This window comes from Cherax quadricarinatus, chromosome 35, assembly GCF_038502225.1.
Source record: "Cherax quadricarinatus isolate ZL_2023a chromosome 35, ASM3850222v1, whole genome shotgun sequence".
Classification (NCBI taxonomy): Eukaryota; Metazoa; Arthropoda; class Malacostraca; order Decapoda; family Parastacidae; genus Cherax; species Cherax quadricarinatus.
In genome coordinates, this window is record NC_091326.1 from 34,139,656 (window position 1) to 34,159,298 (window position 19,643).

General features: G+C 46.2%; 1 protein-coding gene across 4 annotated transcripts in view; it reads right to left on the minus strand.

Annotated features, from left to right (window-relative positions):
- Pka-C3 (Protein kinase, cAMP-dependent, catalytic subunit 3) overlaps nt 1-19,643 on the minus strand; it is a 383,655-nt gene that overhangs the window by 327,500 nt on the left and 36,512 nt on the right. The gene's annotated exons all lie outside the window — the stretch shown is intronic.

Below are 19,643 nucleotides of genomic sequence, written 5' to 3' on the forward strand. Positions count from 1 at the left end.
CTAAGAAACAAGACATTAAACACTACAAGACAACACTAGGAAACAAGACATTAAACACTACAAGACAACACTAGGTAACAAGACAACACTAAGAAACAAGACATTAAACACTACAAGACAACACTAGGTAACAAGACAACACTAGGTAACAAGACATTAAACACTACAAGACAACACTAGGAAACAAGACATTAAACACTACAAGACAACACTAGGAAACAAGACATTAAACACTACAAGACAACACTAAGAAACAAGACATTAAACACTACAAGACAACACTAAGAAACAAGACATTAAACACTACAAGACAACACTAAGAAACAAGACATTAAACACTACAAGACAACACTAGGAAACAAGACAACCAACAGTTTCCCATCGTACACAATTACCAACAGACTCCTGGTTGTCTTCAAGAAACAACTGGACATACACTTCAAGTCAGTGCCCGATGAGCCGGGCTGTGTATCGTAAGTCGCACTATGTGCGGCCAGCACTAACAGCCTGTCTGATCAGGCCTTAATCCCCCGGGAAGCCTGGTAGAGGACCGGACAGCGGGGGCGTTGACCCCTGGCATTCCAGGTAACTACCAGAACTCACAAGAGCAACAACAAAATATAAACTGGGAGGTTGTGGCAAGATGCCGAACTTATTATTAAGCAAGACGATACCACAGAAGTTTTATAGAAACATAAAATAGAATTAAATTAAAACAAGGCAGCTTTAGCTCGGATGAATATTTATTCGTGAGTACATAAGTTTGTGTCACAAAACTAACATTAAGAGGCACCTAAGATCTTTCATCTTCTAATAACGTGTTCATTTTTCCACTATAATCTACCTTGTCCTTGACTCACGAAATTGCAATGACACGATTGCAAACAAACCATACCACGGGTGGGGTTAGAACCCGCGGTTAGAGAGTCTCAGAACTCCAGACCGTCGCGTTAGCCACTGGACCAGCTAGCCACAATAAGATTTTCTACTTTGTCCATAATTAGTATCGCATTTGCTTTGTCTGTTTCCGTAAGGTGAAGTCCAGGAGCTTTACTTAATTCATGGAATAACTTAACAAATGTTTGGTGACAACTGTGTTACACAGGTCTAAGCAAAGCTCACACCTCTGTTGTAGAGGTCTAAGCAAAGCTCACACCTCTGTTGTAGAGGTCTAAGCAAAGCTCACACCTCTGTTGTAGAGGTCTAAGCAAAGCTCACACCTCTGTTGTAGAGGTCTAAGCAAAGCTCACACCTCTACTGTAGAGGTCTAAGCAAAGCTCACACCTCTACAGCAGAGGTGTGAGCTTTGCTCAGACCTCTACAACACAACTGTCATCAAACATTTGTTAAGTTATACCATGAGTTAAGTCAAGATCCTGGACTTCACCTTACGAAAAAAAGCAAATGTGATAGTAATTAAGGACAAGGTAGATTATAGTGGAAAACTGAACATGTTATTAGAAGACTTATGTGCATCTTAAGACAGCATTCCAAACGTAGTGTTGAGCAGTATACCTGCTGCTCTAGAGGCACCATCGTAGTGTTGAGCAGTATACCTGCTGCTCTAGAGGCACCATCGTAGTGTTGAGCAGTATACCTGCTGCTCTAGAGGCACCATCGTAGTGTTGAGCAGGATACCTGCTGCTCTAGAGGCACCGTCGTAGTGTTGAGCAGTATACCTGCTGCTCTAGAGGCACCATCGTAGTGTTGAGCAGGATACCTGCTGCTCTAGAGGCACCATCGTAGTGTTGAGCAGTATACCTGCTGCTCTAGAGGCACCATCGTAGTGTTGAGCAGAATACCTGCTGCTCTAGAGGCACCGTCGTAGTGTTGAGCAGTATACCTGCTGCTCTAGAGGCACCATCGTAGTGTTGAGCAGGATACATGCTGCTCTAGAGGCACCATCGTAGTGTTGAGCAGTATACCTGCTGCTCTAGAGGCACCATCGTAGTGTTGAGCAGTATACCTGCTGCTCTAGAGGCACCATCGTAGTGTTGAGCAGGATACCTGCTGCACTAGAGGCACCATCGTAGTGTTGAGCAGTATACCTGCTGCACTAGAGGCACCATCGTAGTGTTGAGCAGGATACCTGCTGCACTAGAGGCACCATCGTAGTGTTGAGCAGTATACCTGCTGCACTAGAGGCACCATCGTAGTGTTGAGCAGTATACCTGCTGCACTAGAGGCACCATCGTAGTGTTGAGCAGTATACCTGCTGCACTAGAGGCACCATCGTAGTGTTGAGCAGTATACCTGCTGCACTAGAGGCACCATCGTAGTGTTGAGCAGTATACCTGCTGCACTAGAGGCACCATCGTAGTGTTGAGCAGTATACCTGCTGCACTAGAGGCACCATCGTAGTGTTGAGCAGTATACCTGCTGCACTAGAGGCACCATCGTAGTGTTGAGCAGTATACCTGCTGCACTAGAGGCACCGTCGACCCAGTCACCTCACCTATCATTTTCACACTCCAATGATTCTGGCTCAGAGGAAAACTTAGACTTAGAGGATCACTACGAGGGATCACAACATTGTCATCACAACCGCAAGGATCACTTTAAAGGATCACAACAGTGTCATCACAGAAGCCAGGATCACTGTGAAGGATCACAACAGTGTCATCACAGAAGCGAGGATCACTTTAAAGGATCACAACAGTGTCATCACAGAAGCCAGGATCACTGTGAAGGATCACAACAGTGTCATCACAGAAGCCAGGATCACTGTGAAGGATCACAACAGTGTCATCACAGAAGCGAGGATCACTTTAAAGGATCACAACAGTGTCATCACAGAAGCCAGGATCACTGTGAAGGATCACAACAGTGTCATCACAGAAGCCAGGATCACTGTGAAGGATCACAACAGTGTCATCACAGAAGCGAGGATCACTTTAAAGGATCACAACAGTGTCATCACAGAAGCGAGAATCACGATGAAGGATCACAACAGTGTCATCACAGAAGCCAGGATCACTATGAAGGATCGCAACAGTGTCATCATAGAAGCCAGGATCACTATGAAGGATCACAACAGTGTCATCATAGAAGCCAGGATCACTATGAAGGATCACAACACTGTCATCATAGAAGCCAGGATCACTATGAAGGATCACAACAGTGTCATCATAGAAGCCAGGATCACTATGAAGGATCACAACAGTGTCATCATAGAAGCCAGGATCACTATGAAGGATCACAACAGTGTCATCATAGAAGCCAGGATCACTATGAAGGATCACAACAGTGTCATCATAGAAGCCAGGATCACTATGAAGGATCGCAACAGTGTCATCATAGAAGCCAGGATCACTATGAAGGATCACAACAGTGTCATCATAGAAGCCAGGATCACTATGAAGGATCACAACAGTGTCATCACAGAAGCCAGGATCACTATGAAGGATCACAACAGTGTCATCATAGAAGCCAGGATCACTATGAAGGATCACAACAGTGTCATCATAGAAGCCAGGATCACTATGAAGGATCACAACAGTGTCATCATAGAAGCCAGGATCACGATGAAGGATCACAACAGTGTCATCACAGAAGCCAGGATCACTATGAAGGATCGCAACAGTGTCATCATAGAAGCCAGGATCACTATGAAGGATCACAACAGTGTCATCACAGAAGCCAGGATCACTATGAAGGATCACAACAGTGTCATCATAGAAGCCAGGATCACTATGAAGGATCACAACAGTGTCATCACAGAAGCCAGGATCACTATGAAGGATCACAACAGTGTCATCATAGAAGCCAGGATCACTATGAAGGATCACAACAGTGTCATCACAGAAGCCAGGATCACTATAAAGGATCACAACAGTGTCATCACAGAAGCCAGGATCACTATGAAGGATCACAAGTGTCATCACAGAAGCGAGGATCACGATGAAGGATCACAACAGTGTCATCATAGAAGCCAGGATCACTATGAAGGATCACAAGTGTCATCACAGAAGCGAGGATCACTATGAAGGATCACAACAGTGTCATCATAGAAGCCAGGATCACTATGAAGGATCACAACAGTGTCATCACAGAAGCGAGGATCACTATGAAGGATCACAACACTGTCATCATAGAAGCCAGGATCACTATGAAGGATCACAACAGTGTCATCACAGAAGCCAGGATCACTATGAAGGATCACAAGTGTCATCACAGAAGCCAGGATCACTATGAAGGATCACAACAGTGTCATCACAGAAGCGAGGATCACTATGAAGGATCACAACAGTGTCATCATAGAAGCCAGGATCACTATGAAGGATCACAACAGTGTCATCACAGAAGCGAGGATCACTATGAAGGATCACAACAGTGTCATCACAGAAGCCAGGATCACTATGAAGGATCACAACAGTGTCATCATAGAAGCCAGGATCACTATGAAGGATCACAACAGTGTCATCATAGAAGCCAGGATCACTATGAAGGATCACAACAGTGTCATCATAGAAGCCAGGATCACTATGAAGGATCACAACAGTGTCATCATAGAAGCCAGGATCACTATGAAGGATCACAACAGTGTCATCACAGAAGCCAGGATCACTATGAAGGATCACAACAGTGTCATCATAGAAGCCAGGATCACTATGAAGGATCACAACAGTGTCATCACAGAAGCCAGGATCACTATGAAGGATCACAACAGTGTCATCATAGAAGCCAGGATCACTATGAAGGATCACAACACTGTCATCATAGAAGCCAGGATCACTATGAAGGATCACAACAGTGTCATCATAGAAGCCAGGATCACTATGAAGGATCACAACAGTGTCATCACAGAAGCCAGGATCACTATGAAGGATCACAACAGTGTCATCATAGAAGCCAGGATCACTATGAAGGATCGCAACAGTGTCATCATAGAAGCCAGGATCACTATGAAGGATCACAACAGTGTCATCATAGAAGCCAGGATCACTATGAAGGATCACAACAGTGTCATCACAGAAGCCAGGATCACTATGAAGGATCACAACAGTGTCATCATAGAAGCCAGGATCACTATGAAGGATCACAACAGTGTCATCATAGAAACCAGGATCACTATGAAGGATCACAACAGTGTCATCACAGAAGTGAGGATCACTATGAAGGATCACAACACTGTCATCATAGAAGCCAGGATCACTATGAAGGATCACAACAGTGTCATCACAGAAGCCAGGATCACTATGAAGGATCACAAGTGTCATCACAGAAGCCAGGATCACTATGAAGGATCACAACAGTGTCATCATAGAAGCCAGGATCACTATGAAGGATCACAACAGTGTCATCACAGAAGCCAGGATCACTATGAAGGATCACAACAGTGTCATCATAGAAGCCAGGATCACTATGAAGGATCACAACAGCGTCATCATAGAAGCCAGGATCACTATGAAGGATCACAACAGTGTCATCACAGAAGCCAGGATCACTATGAAGGATCACAACAGTGTCATCACAGAAGCCAGGATCACTATGAAGGATCACAACAGTGTCATCATAGAAGCCAGGATCACTATGAAGGATCACAACAGTGTCATCACAGAAGCCAGGATTACTATGAAGGATCACAACAGTGTCATCATAGAAGCCAGGATCACTATGAAGGATCACAACAGTGTCATCACAGAAGCCAGGATCACTATGAAGGATCACAACAGTGTCATCATAGAAGCCAGGATCACTATGAAGGATCACAACAGTGTCATCACAGAAGCCAGGATCACTATGAAGGATCACAACACTGTCATCATAGAAGCCAGGATCACTATGAAGGATCACAACAGTGTCATCATAGAAGCCAGGATCACTATGAAGGATCACAACAGTGTCATCATAGAAGCCAGGATCACGATGAAGGATCACAACACTGTCATCATAGAAGCCAGGATCACTATGAAGGATCACAACAGTGTCATCACAGAAGCCAGGATCACTATGAAGGATCACAACAGTGTCATCACAGAAGCCAGGATCACTATGAAGGATCACAACACTGTCATCATAGAAGCCAGGATCACTATGAAGGATCACAACAGTGTCATCATAGAAGCCAGGATCACTATGAAGGATCAAAACAGTGTCATCATAGAAGCCAGGATCACGATGAAGGATCACAACAGTGTCATCACAGAAGCCAGGATCACTATGAAGGATCGCAACAGTGTCATCATAGAAGCCAGGATCACTATGAAGGATCACAACAGTGTCATCATAGAAGCGAGGATCACTATGAAGGATCACAACAGTGTCATCATAGAAACATCAAGTACAAATCAAGGTTGTTTTAAGTACATTAAGAGAACTCAATAAGCGTAAGGGGACCAAGACTTCTCAAAAACCCTTCATTCCAAAACCAAATATCAACAGACCCCTGGTAGTCTTCAAGAAGTAACATAAGTTCCTGATCAGCCAGGCTGTGATGCATACGCTGGAGTGCAGTCTGGACTCTCCGCCACAACATGGGTATAGACTCTCCTCCACAACATGGGTCTGGACTCTACCCACAACATGGTTCTGGACTCTACCCACAACATGGGTCTGCACTCTCACACAACATGGGTCTGGACTCTCCCCCACAACATGGGTCTGGACTCTCCCCCACAACATGGGTCTGGACTCTCCCCCACAACATGGATCTGGACTCTCCCCCACGACATGGGTCTGGACTCTCCCCCACAACATGGGTCTGGACTCTCCCCCACAACATGGGTCTGAACTCCCCCACAACATGGGTCTGGACTCCCCCACAACATGGGTCTGGACTCTCCCCCCAGTGCATGAGAAGTGTAAGAACTGTGAAGTGTAAGTGGATGAGAAGTGTAAGAACTGTGAAGTGTAAGTGGATGAGAAGTGTAAGAACTGTGAAGTGTAAGTGGATGAGAAGTGTAAGAACTGTGAAGTGTAAGTGGATGAGAAGTGTAAGAACTGTGAAGTGTAAGTGGATGAGAAGTGTATGGTGTGAAATATAGGGACAGTAAAGTATAGGAGAGAGAGAGTTTGGGGAGGTGGGAGGGGAGGGGGAGGAAGCCGCGTCTAGGGGAGAGAGAGGTGACAGAAGTGTGTCGAGGGGGGTGGGGGGAAGGGGTAGGTAAGGTTAAGGAGTTCCACGTCTGCACTATCTCAGTCATTTTAAGTGACACTTGAGGGCAACAACTGAAGTCCATCCACTGCCTTACTGCTTTGTTGACAGCTTATATGGTGGCTTGGTTGACAGGTTACATGGTGGCTTGGTTGACAGGTTACATGGTGGCTTGGTTGACAGGTTACATGGTGGCTTGGTTGACAGGTTACATGGTGGCTTGGTTGACAGGTTACATGGTGGCTTGGTTGACAGGTTACATGGTGGCTTGGTTGACAGGTTACATGGTGGCTTGGTTGACAGGTTACATGGTGGCTTGGTTGACAGGTTACATGGTGGCTTGGTTGACAGGTTACATGGTGGCTTGGTTGACTGGTTACATGGTGGCTTGGTTGACAGGTTACATGGTTGCTGGCTGGCTGGTTACATGGTGGCTTGGTTGACTGGTTACATGGTTGCTGCCTGGCTGGTTACATGGTGGCTTGGTTGACTGGTTACATGGTGGCTTGGTTGACTGGTTACATGGTGGCTTGGTTGACTGGTTACATGGTGGCTTGGTTGACTGGTTACATGGTGGCTTGGTTGACTGGTTACATGGTTGCTGGCTGACTGGTTACATGGTGGCTTGGTTAACTGGTTACATGGTGGCTTGGTTGACTGGTTACACGGTAGCTGGCTGACTGGTTACATGGTTGCTGGCTGACTGGTTACATGGTGGCTTGGTTAACTGGTTACATGGTGGCTTGGTTGACTGGTTACATGGTAGCTGGCTGACTGGTTACCTGGTGGCTTGGTTGACTGGTTACATGGTTGCTTGCTGACTGGTTATATGGTGGCTTGGTTGAATGGTTACAAGGTTGCTGGCTGGCTGGTTACATGATGGCTTGGTTGATTGGTTACATGGTCGTTGGCTGACTGGTTACATGCTGGCTTGGTTGACTTGTTACATGGTTGCTGGCTGACTGGTTACATGGTGGCTTGGTTGACTGGTTACGCGGTTCTTTGACTGGTTACATGGTGGCTTGGTTGGCTGGTTACATGGTTGTTGGCTGACTGGTTACATGGTAGCTTGGTTGACTGGTTACATGGTTGCTGGCTGACTGGTTACATGGTTGCTGGCTGACTGGTTACATGGTGGCTTGGATGACTGGTTACATGGTTGCTGGATGACTGGTTACATGGTGGCTTGGTTGACTGGTTACATGGTTACTGGCTGACTGGTTACATCGTGGCTTGGTTGACTGGTTAAATGGTTGCTGGCTGACTGGTTACATGGTGGCTTGGTTGACTGGTTACATGGTTGCTGGCTGACTGGTTACATGGTGGGTTGGTTGACTGGTTACATGGTTGCTGGCTGACTGGTTACATGGTGGCTTGGTTGACTGGTTACATGGTTGCTGGCTGACTGGTTACATGGTGGCTTGGTTGACTGGTTACATGGTTACTGGTTGACTGGTTACATGGTGGCTTGGTTGACTGGTTACATGGTTGCTCGCTGACTGGTTATATGGTGGCTTGGTTGGCTGGTTACATGGTTGCTGGCTGACTGGTTACATGGTGGCTTGGTTGATTGGTTACATGGTTGCTGGCTGACTGGTTATATGGTGGCTTGGTTGACTGGTTACATGGTTGCTGGCTGACTGGTTACATAGTGGCTTCGTTTACTGGTTACATGGTTGCTGCCTGACTGGTTACATGGTGGCTTGGTTGACTGGTTACATGGTGGCTTGGTTGACTGGTTACATGGTTTCTGGCTGACTGGTTACATGGTGGCTTGGTTATCTGGTTACATGGTGGCTTGGTTGACTGGTTACATGGTTGCTGGCTGACTGGTTACATGGTGGCTTGGTTGACTGGTTACATGGTTGCTGGCTGACTGGTTATATGGTGGCTTGGTTGACTGGTTACATGGTTGCTGGCTGACTGGATATATGGTGGCTTGGTTGACTGGTTACATGGTTGCTGGCTGACTGGATATATGGTGGCTTGGTTGACTGGTTACATGGTTGCTGGCTGACTGGTTACATGGTGGCTTGGTTGACTGGTTACATGGGTGCTGGCTGACCAGTTACATGGTGGCTTGGTTGACTGGTTACATGGTTGCTGGCTGGCTGACTGGTTACATGGTGGCTTGGTTGGCTGGTTACATGGTTGCTGGCTGACTGGTTACATGGTGGCTTGGTTGATTGGTTACATGGTTGCTGGCTGACTGGTTATATGGTGGCTTGGTTGACTGGTTACATGGTTGCTGGCTGACTGGTTACATAGTGGCTTCGTTTACTGGTTACATGATTGCTGGCTGACTGGTTACATGGTGGCTTGGTTGACTGGTTACATGGTGGCTTGGTTGACTGGTTACATGGTGGCTTGGTTGACTGGTTACATGGTTTCTGGCTGAGTTACATGGTGGCTTGGTTATCTGGTTACATGATGGCTTGGTTGACTGGTTACATGGTTGCTGGCTGACTGGTTACATGGTGGCTTGGTTGACTGGTTACATGGTTGCTGGCTGACTGGTTACATGGTGGCTTGGTTGACTGGTTACATGGTTGCTGGCTGACTGGATATATGGTGGCTTGGTTGACTGGTTACATGGTTGCTGGCTGACTGGTTACATGGTGGCTTGGTTGACTGGTTACATGGTTGCTGGCTGACCAGTTACATGGTGGCTTGGTTGACTGGTTACATGGTTGCTGGCTGGCTGACTGGTTACATGGTGGCTTGGTTGACTGGTTACATGGTTGCTGGCTGACGGTTACATGGTGGCTTGGTTGACTGGTTACATGGTTGCTGGCTGACTGGTTATATAGTGACTTGGTTGACTGGTTACATGGTTGCTGGCTAACTGGTTATATGGTGGCTTGGTTGACTGGTTACATGGTTACTGGTTGACTGGTTACATGGTGGCTTGGTTGACAGGTTACATGGTTGCTGGCTGACTGGTTACATGGTGGCTTGGTTGACTGGTTACATGGTTGCTGGCTGGCTGACTGGTTACATCGTGGCTTGGTTGACTGGTTACATGGTTACTGGCTGACTAGTTACATGGTGGCTTCGTTTACTGGTTACATGGTTGCTGGCTGACTGGTTACATGGTGGCTTGGTTGACTGGTTACATGGTGGCTTGGTTGACTGGTTACATGGTTTCTGGCTGACTGGTTACATGGTGGCTTGGTTAACTGGTTACATGGTGGCTTGGTTGACTGGTTACATGGTTGCTGGCTGACTGGTTACATGGTGGCTTGGTTGACTGGTTACATGGTTGCTGGCTGACTGGTTACATGGTGGCTTGGTTGACTGGTTACATGGTTGCTGGCTGACTGGATATATGGTGGCTTGGTTGACTGGTTACATGGTTGCTGGCTGACTGGTTACATGGTGGCTTGGTTGACTGGTTACATGGTTGATGGCTGACCAGTTACATGGTGGCTTGGTTGACTGGTTACATGGTTGCTGGCTGGCTGACTGGTTACATGGTGGCTTGGTTGACTGGTTACATGGTTGCTGGCTGACTGGTTATATGGTGGCTTGGTTGACTGGTTACGTGGTTGCTGGCTGACGGTTATATGGTGGCTTGGTTGACTGGTTACATTGTTGCTGGCTGAATGGTTATATAGTGACTTGGCTGACTGGTTACATGGTTGCTGGCTGAGTGGTTATATGGTGGCTTGGTTGACTTGTTACATGGTTACTGGTTGACTGGTTACATGGTGGTTTGGTTGACTGGTTACATGGTTGCTGGCTGACTGGTTACATGGTTGCTGGCTGACTGCTTACATGGTTGCTGGCTGACTTGTTACATGGTTGCTTGGTTGACTGGTTACATGGTTGCTGGCTGACTTGTTACATGGTTGCTTGGTTGACTGGTTACATGGTTGCTGGCTGACTTGTTACATGGTTGCTTGGTTGACTGGTTACATGGTTGCTGGCTGACTGGTTACATGGTGGCTTGGTTGACTGGTTACATGGTTGCTGGCTGACTTGTTACATGGTGGCTTGGTTGACTGGTTACATGGTTGCTGGCTGAATAAGTTGTTGAATCACTTGCAAGTTAAACAGCTGACTTGTAAAACATATGAGTAACCGGATGAATGACTTAATGAATGGTTGAACAGCTGGATGATGGAATGGCTGGCTAGCTGAATGAAAGGATAATTGAATAAGACAGAGCTTCCCCAGAGCTGGTATGAATGACTGGATGGTTGAATGAATGTATGGATGATTGAATGAGTGGGTGGATGGTTAATTACTGAATAGATAACAGAATGGTTGAATGAAGGACTGAACAGACGACTGAATGGTTGAATGAGCGCCTGGTTGCATGCCAGGTTGGCAGTCATCGCCGGCACCAAGAAGAGGGCTGGCACCCGTGGCAGTTACAACACTATCAGTCTCAACTAACAATTAAGAACCGCACCAAGAGAGAATAAATTACAAAATACCTCTATAATAATCAAATATAATTTCACGTGCTAAGTCAGATATAATAAATATACCTCATTATTATCACGATTGTTATTATTATTGCTATTCTTGGCTGCAGGAGCAAGACACGCCGTGCCCGTGAGAAAGTGTGGGAGTATGGAGGTGACAGGAGTAATACATTACACGAGAGATAGAAGCTGTAAGGAGGGCCCTCTGACAGGTGAAGCAGGTTGAGGCTTGTAACGGCAAACATTTCACAAATAAATCACAACTTGTGAGTTACAATTTACAATACCCTGGTTATAACATACAAGTTACAATACCCTGGCTGTAACAAGTCACAATACCCTGTCTGTGACATGTTTTTTATTGACACATCGGCCATTTCCCACCAAGGTAGGGTGACCTTCATCATCATTCACTACAACACTGTCTTGCCAGAGGCATGCTTACACTGTTAAAACACTGCAACATATCAACATACCTCCTTCAAATCACAGGCACTGTACTTCCAACCTCCAGGACTGAAGTCCGGCTAACTGGTTTTCCTGAATCCCTTCATAAATGTTACTTGGTTCACACTCCAACAGCACATCATGCCATCAAAACTATTTGTCTCCGCTTGCTCCTAACACGCTCACACACGCTTGCTGGAAGTCCAAGCCCCTTGCACACAAAACTTAATTTATCCCCTCCCTCCAACCTTTCCTAGGGCGACCCCTACTCAACCTTCCTTCCACTACAGATTTATACGCTCTCCCAGTCATTCTAATTCGTTCCATCCTCTCCACATGTCTGAACCACCTCAGCAACCCCTCTCCATCCCTCTGGATAATACTTTTAGTAACCACAGTCCACACTGCCCTCAGACATGACATCTCCACTGCCTACAGCTTTCTCCTGGTTACAACATTCACCGCCCATGCTTCACACCCATATAAGAGCGTTGGTATAACTATACTCTCATACATTCCCCTCTTTGCTTCCATGGATAACGTTCTTTGTCTCCACACACTCCACAGTATATCACTCACCTTCTTCCCCTCATCAATTTTACGATTCACCTGTCTTTCACAGATCCACCTGCTGACAAGTCCGCCCCCAAATATCTGAATACATGAACTTCCTACATACCCCCTCCCTGTAGATATCCAGTCTTTTATTACCTAATTTTTTATCCTGATCACCTTAACAAGGAACAGTACTCTGGCTGTAACATACAAGGCACAGTACCCTGGCTGTAACATACAAGGCACAGTACCCTGGCTGTAACATACAAGGAACAGTACTCTGGCTGTAACATACAAGGAACAGTACTCTGGCTGTAACATACAAGGCACAGTACCCTGGCTGTAACATAAAAGGCACAGTACCCTGGCTGTAACATACAAGGAACAGTACTCTGGCTGTAACATACAAGGAACAGTACTCTGGCTGTAACATACAAGGAACAGTACCCTGGCTGTAACATACAAGGAACAGTACCCTGGCTGTAACATACAAGGAACAGTACCCTGGCTGTAACATACAAGGAACAGTACTCTGGCTGTAACATACAAGGAACAGTACTCTGGCTGTAACATACAAGGAACAGTACTCTGGCTGTAACATACAAGGCACAGTACCCTGGCTGTAACATACAAGGAACAGTACCCTGGCTGTAACATACAAGGCACAGTACCCTGGCTGTAACATACAAGGCACAGTACCCTGGCTGTAACATACAAGGCACAGTACCCTGGCTGTAACATACAAGGAACAGTACTCTGGCTGTAACATACAAGGCACAGTACCCTGGCTGTAACATACAAGGCACAGTACCCTGGCTGTAACATACAAGGCACAGTACCCTGGCTGTAACATACAAGGCACAGTACCCTGGCTGTAACATACAAGGCACAGTACCCTGGCTGTAACATACAAGGAACAGTACCCTGGCTGTAATAAACAAGGCACAGTACCCTGGCTGTAACATACAAGGAACAGTACCCTGGCTGTAACATACAAGGCACAGTACCCTGGCTGTAACATACAAGGAACAGTACGCTGGCTGTAACATACAAGGAACAGTACCCTGGCTGTAACATACAAGGCACAGTACCCTGGCTGTAACATACAAGGAACAGTACTCTGGCTGTAACATACAAGGCACAGTACCCTGGCTGTAACATACAAGGCACAGTACCCTGGCTGTAACATACAAGGAACAGTACTCTGGCTGTAACATACAAGGCACAGTACCCTGGCTGTAACATACAAGGCACAGTACTCTGGCTGTAACATACAAGGAACAGTACTCTGGCTGTAACATACAAGGAACAGTACCCTGGCTGTAACATACAAGGAACAGTACCCTGGCTGTAACATACAAGGAACAGTACCCTGGCTGTAACATACAAGGAACAGTACTCTGGCTGTAACATACAAGGAACAGTACTCTGGCTGTAACATACAAGGAACAGTACCCTGGCTGTAACATACAAGGAACAGTACCCTGGCTGTAACATACAAGGAACAGTACCCTGGCTGTAACATACAAGGCACAGTACCCTGGCTGTAACATACAAGGCACAGTACCCTGGCTGTAACATACAAGGAACAGTACCCTGGCTGTAACATACAAGGCACAGTACCCTGGCTGTAACATACAAGGCACAGTACCCTGGCTGTAACTACAAGGCACAGTACCTGTAACATACAAGGAACAGTACTCTGGCTGTAACATACAAGGCACAGTACCCTGGCTGTAACATACAAGGCACAGTACCCTGGCTGTAACATACAAGGAACAGTACCCTGGCTGTAACATACAACCCTGGCTGTAACATACACAGTACCCTGGCTGTAACATACAAGGAACAGTACCCTGGCTGTAACATACAAGGAACAGTACCCTGGCTGTAACATACAAGGCACAGTACCCTGGCTGTAACATACAAGGCACAGTACCCTGGCTGTAACATACAAGGCACAGTACCCTGGCTGTAACATACAAGGCACAGTACCCTGGCTGTAACATACAAGGCACAGTACCCTGGCTGTAACATACAAGGCACAGTACCCTGGCTGTAACATACAAGGCACAGTACCCTGGCTGTAACATACAAGGCACAGTACCCTGGCTGTAACATACAAGGCACAGTACCCTGGCTGTAACATACAAGGCACAGTACCCTGGCTGTAACATACAAGGCACAGTACCCTGGCTGTAACATACAAGGCACAGTACCCTGGCTGTAACATACAAGGCACAGTACCCTGGCTGTAACATACAAGGCACAGTACCCTGGCTGTAACATACAAGGCACAGTACCCTGGCTGTAACATACAAGGCACAGTACCCTGGCTGTAACATACAAGGCACAGTACCCTGGCTGTGACATACGAGGCACAGTACAGTACCCTGGCTGTAACATACCAGGCACAGTACCCTGGCTGTAACATACAAGGCACAGTACCCTGGCTGTAACATACAAGGCACAGTACCCTGGCTGTAACATACAAGGCACAGTACCCTGGCTGTAACATACAAGGCACAGTACCCTGGCTGTAACATACAAGGCACAGTACCCTGGCTGTAACATACAAGGCACAGTACCCTGGCTGTAACATACAAGGCACAGTACCCTGGCTGTAACATACAAGGCACAGTACCCTGGCTGTAACATACAAGGCACAGTACCCTGGCTGTAACATACAAATCACAGTACCCTGGCTGTAACATACAGTACCCTGGCTGTAACATACACAGTACCCTGGCTGTAACATACAAGGCACAGTACCCTGGCTGTAACATACAAGGAACAGTACCCTGGCTGTAACATACAAGGCACAGTACCCTGGCTGTAACATACAAGGCACAGTACCCTGGCTGTAACATACAAGGCACAAGGCACAGTACCCTGGCTGTAACATACAAGGCACAGTACCCTGGCTGTAACATACAAGGCACAGTACCCTGGCTGTAACAAACAAGGCACAGTACCCTGGCTGTAACATACAAGGCACAGTACCCTGGCTGTAACATACAAGGCACAGTACCCTGGCTGTAACAAACAAGGCACAGTACCCTGGCTGTAACATACAAGGCACAGTACCCTGGCTGTAACATACAAGGCACAGTACCCTGGCTGTAACATACAAGGCACAGTACCCTGGCTGTAACAAACAAGGCACAGTACCCTGGCTGTAACATACAAGGAACAGTACCCTGGCTGTAATAAAAAAGGCACAGTACCCTGGCTGTAACATACAAGGAACAGTACTCTGGCTGTAACATACAAGGCACAGTACCCTGGCTGTAACATACAAGGCACAGTACTCTGGCTGTAACATACAAGGCACAGTACCCTGGCTGTAACATACAAGGAACAGTACCCTGGCTGTAACATACAAGGCACAGTACCCTGGCTGTAACATACAAGGCACAGTACCCTGGCTGTAACATACAAGGCACAGTACCCTGGCTGTAACATACAAGGAACAGTACCCTGGCTGTAACATACAAGGCACAGTACCCTGGCTGTAACATACAAGGCACAGTACCCTGGCTGTAACATACAAGGCACAGTACCCCGGCTGTAACATACAAGACACAGTACCATGGCTGTAACATACAAGGCACAGTACCATGGCTGTAACATACAAGGCACAGTACCCTGGTTGTAACATACAAGGCACAGTACCCTGGCTGTAACATACAAGGCACAGTACCCTGGCTGTAACATACAAGGCACAGTACCCTTGCTGTAACATACAGTACCCTGGCTGTAACACAGTACCCTGGCTGTAACATACAAGGCACAGTACCATGGCTGTAACATACAAGGCACAGTACCCTGGCTGTAACATACAAGGCACAGTACCCTGGCTGTAACATACAAGGCACAGTACCCTGGCTGTAACATACAAGGCACAGTACCCTGGCTGTAACATACAAGGCACAGTACCATGGCTGTAACATACAAGGCACAGTACCCTGGCTGTAACATACAAGGAACAGTACCCTGGCTGTAACATACAAGGAACAGTACCCTGGCTGTAACATACAAGGAACAGTACCCTGGCTGTAACATACAAGGCACAGTACCCCGGCTGTAACATACAAGGCACAGTACCCTGGCTGTAACATACAAGGAACAGTACCCTGGCTGTAACATAAAAGTCACAACACCCTGGCAGAAACAATTCACAAACCTTCAGATCTTACAAGCTGTGGTACATGAGAGCCCTCGCCAGGTAGATCACTTGTCACTCTTGACGACGATAACTCAATACAGAACTATACAAGAACACTTTTAAGTTAAATTAACCAGTTTTAGTTAAAAACACTCACTAAACTGTCAACAAACTTCCCGTAAGGCAGCCGGTCACTGTAAAAACATGATACATACATGAAACGGCCACAGACGTGAAGTTAAAATTCTTCTGTCTCCTTTGAAGGTAAAACATTTCGGAAAAAAGATACCTAACTGTTGCACATATGTCTTATCTATGAGCTGCAGAGCCAGCTGTATGTCAAGAGTCAAGCAGACGGTGCACAGGCCCAACACTTAAGCAGGTGACTTATGTACTCACCTAGTTGTTTTTGCGGGGTTCAAGCCTCAGCTCCTGGCCCCCGCCTCTCTGCTGGCCACTACTGGTTTCACCCTCCTGGTTCTGTGAGCCCTGCCATACCTATTCTTAAAGCTATATGTGGATTCTGCCTCTATATCACTTCGATGTTTATGTGGTTCTACCTCCTGGCCACTCTAAGGTTGAAGAAATATTTCCTAACATCCACGTGTCTCGTCTAGCTGTGACCTTGTGCACCTGAGACCCGCCTCTCCAACAGAGTCTCCTTGTCCACCCTGTCAATTCCTCCGAGTATTTTGCACGTCGTAATCATGTTATTTCTGGTCTTTCTATCCACTAGTATCGTCAGATTAAAGTCCTCTAGCGTCTCTTCAGAGTTCATACCTCTCAGCTCTGGGACTAGTTTCGTTACAAACCTTTGCACTTTATCCACTTTCTTTACATGCTTAACCAGATGCGGGCTCCATGCTGGCGCTGCATACTCCAAGATGGGCCTGACATATGCCGTTCATATGGTCGTGAATGCCACCTTATTGGTGTTCTTGAAAGTTACCCTTAAATTTGGCAGTCGTGCCGCTAGTCCTCTCTTGTAGCCAAGTTCTTACTTGGGAAATCCGAATAGTTACAGAATATATTACTTTACTGACATGGCTTGCTTAATACACTGACGAAATGTATTACATAAGAATCAAAATTTCTTAATGAGATAGGTTAGCAAGATTTCTAAAAAGATGAGGTTCTAATTCTCAAAGAGGAGAATAAGAAACTGAAAATTGATTTAGACAAATAATGGAAGGTGGTTTGAAGAACAGGGTGAAAGATGAGATGAGTAAGGTTGAGGAAGCAGTCTTGAAGGCAGCAAGTCTCTCTACTGTACTCTAGGGTGAGTGTACGGTAGTCACCAAGGAGATACAGTAGGTGCCACACAAGGTCTATGAGAGGGGGGGAGGGGTTGTGCCGGTACAGTGGCCCGGGGCCCGGCCGGTACAGTGGCCCGGGGCCCGGCCGGTACAGTGGCCCGGGCGGTACAGTGGCCCGGGGCCCGGCCGGTACAGTGGCCCGGGGCCCGGCTGGTACAGTGGCCCGGGGCCCGGCTGTGAATCTCTGAAGGGGCCCCATAGCCACAGACCTTTATTTTTATTTTTACATTTGATTTTTTTGGTAATTTCAACTATTTTTAGTTTATTTAGAAAAATAATTATGTAAAATCCACTTAGGCCCCCAGGGGCCCCAAAGCAGTCTTGCTCGGCCTTGCAAAAATTTCTCTTGGAGGTCCTGGCGACAAACTTCTATACAAATAGTTATGGATATACTCATTATCAGGATCTCTGAAATTAATTATGTATATAGCACAGTTTGTATGACAGAGAAGACGGTTAGATTGAGGGCGTGTGTCTCCTGAATGATATAGACCCCATTACATATCTTGTAACGGGAATAACCTCATCAGCTGCCTCTGTGATACTAACATGGGAGACAGAACTTTCTTACAAAATACAGGACAGCCATTAAGTTAACCGCGGCAAAGGAGGGGGATCCCAGTTATAGCCACGTAGCATTTTACCTGCAAGAGAAGGCAGTGGATGGATCTTTGGCAAGTGGTGTAATTTGCTGGCTAAACACGTACTGTAAAGAACTTGGGATAATGTCTATAATAAACATGACATATGCAATGGATGGGGTGCATTTTTTGGGGCAGGAGTGACAGCATTACTGGAAGGAGTCACTGCTGAGCTGTAGAAGACACTGAACTGGAAGGGGAAACAAATGTCTCATTACTAGGGACGGAAGGAGCTAGAGTTGCTTAGAAATTTTAGAAAACGTTCAGAAAACACTCATAAAATAGTTACTGATAAAGAAAAGACAAGGCAAACACGTAAGGGGCACATCAGTTCCCGTCTTTTAATGTTATTTTTCCTCTATAATCTACATTATCCATAATTTGTATCGCATTTGCTTTGTCTGCTCTCGTAAGGTGAAGTCCAGGATCTTTCCTTAATTCATGGTATAACTTAACAAAACTTTGAGGGCAACTGTGTTGCACAGGTCTGAGCTTTGTAAGACAAATTAAGTAAACTGCATGTGCAGGAAACATAATGCAATAATTAAACTTGGTCCAATCTTAAATGCAGGGAGATCCTACTATCATATACAGACGTATAAATTACTACACACTGATAAAGAATCAGCAGGAACGGGGCGGAGTTGTAATGTAAGTTAGGAAACAGTTAAGCTGCTGCATCACTGAAAATATAAAAGTATAATGGAGAGAGAGGGAATGTGGCTGCAGTGTACCAGAGGATGTGAAACACTAACTTGGGTGTGATCTACAGACTCCCGAACTTTCAGTGACTACTGGACGAGAGTTCAACTCCATGACACCTTGATTAGAGCAACTTACAGGAGCTCTAAAGGGTCTAGTGACTTTCTAGAAATAATCTAGGGCTGATTTTTAAATCAGCTTGAGTCAGCACCAACTAGAGGGAAATAACCTGCTGACCTGGTTCTCGCAAACTTTGGTAAACAATACAGACGATAATAAAGAACC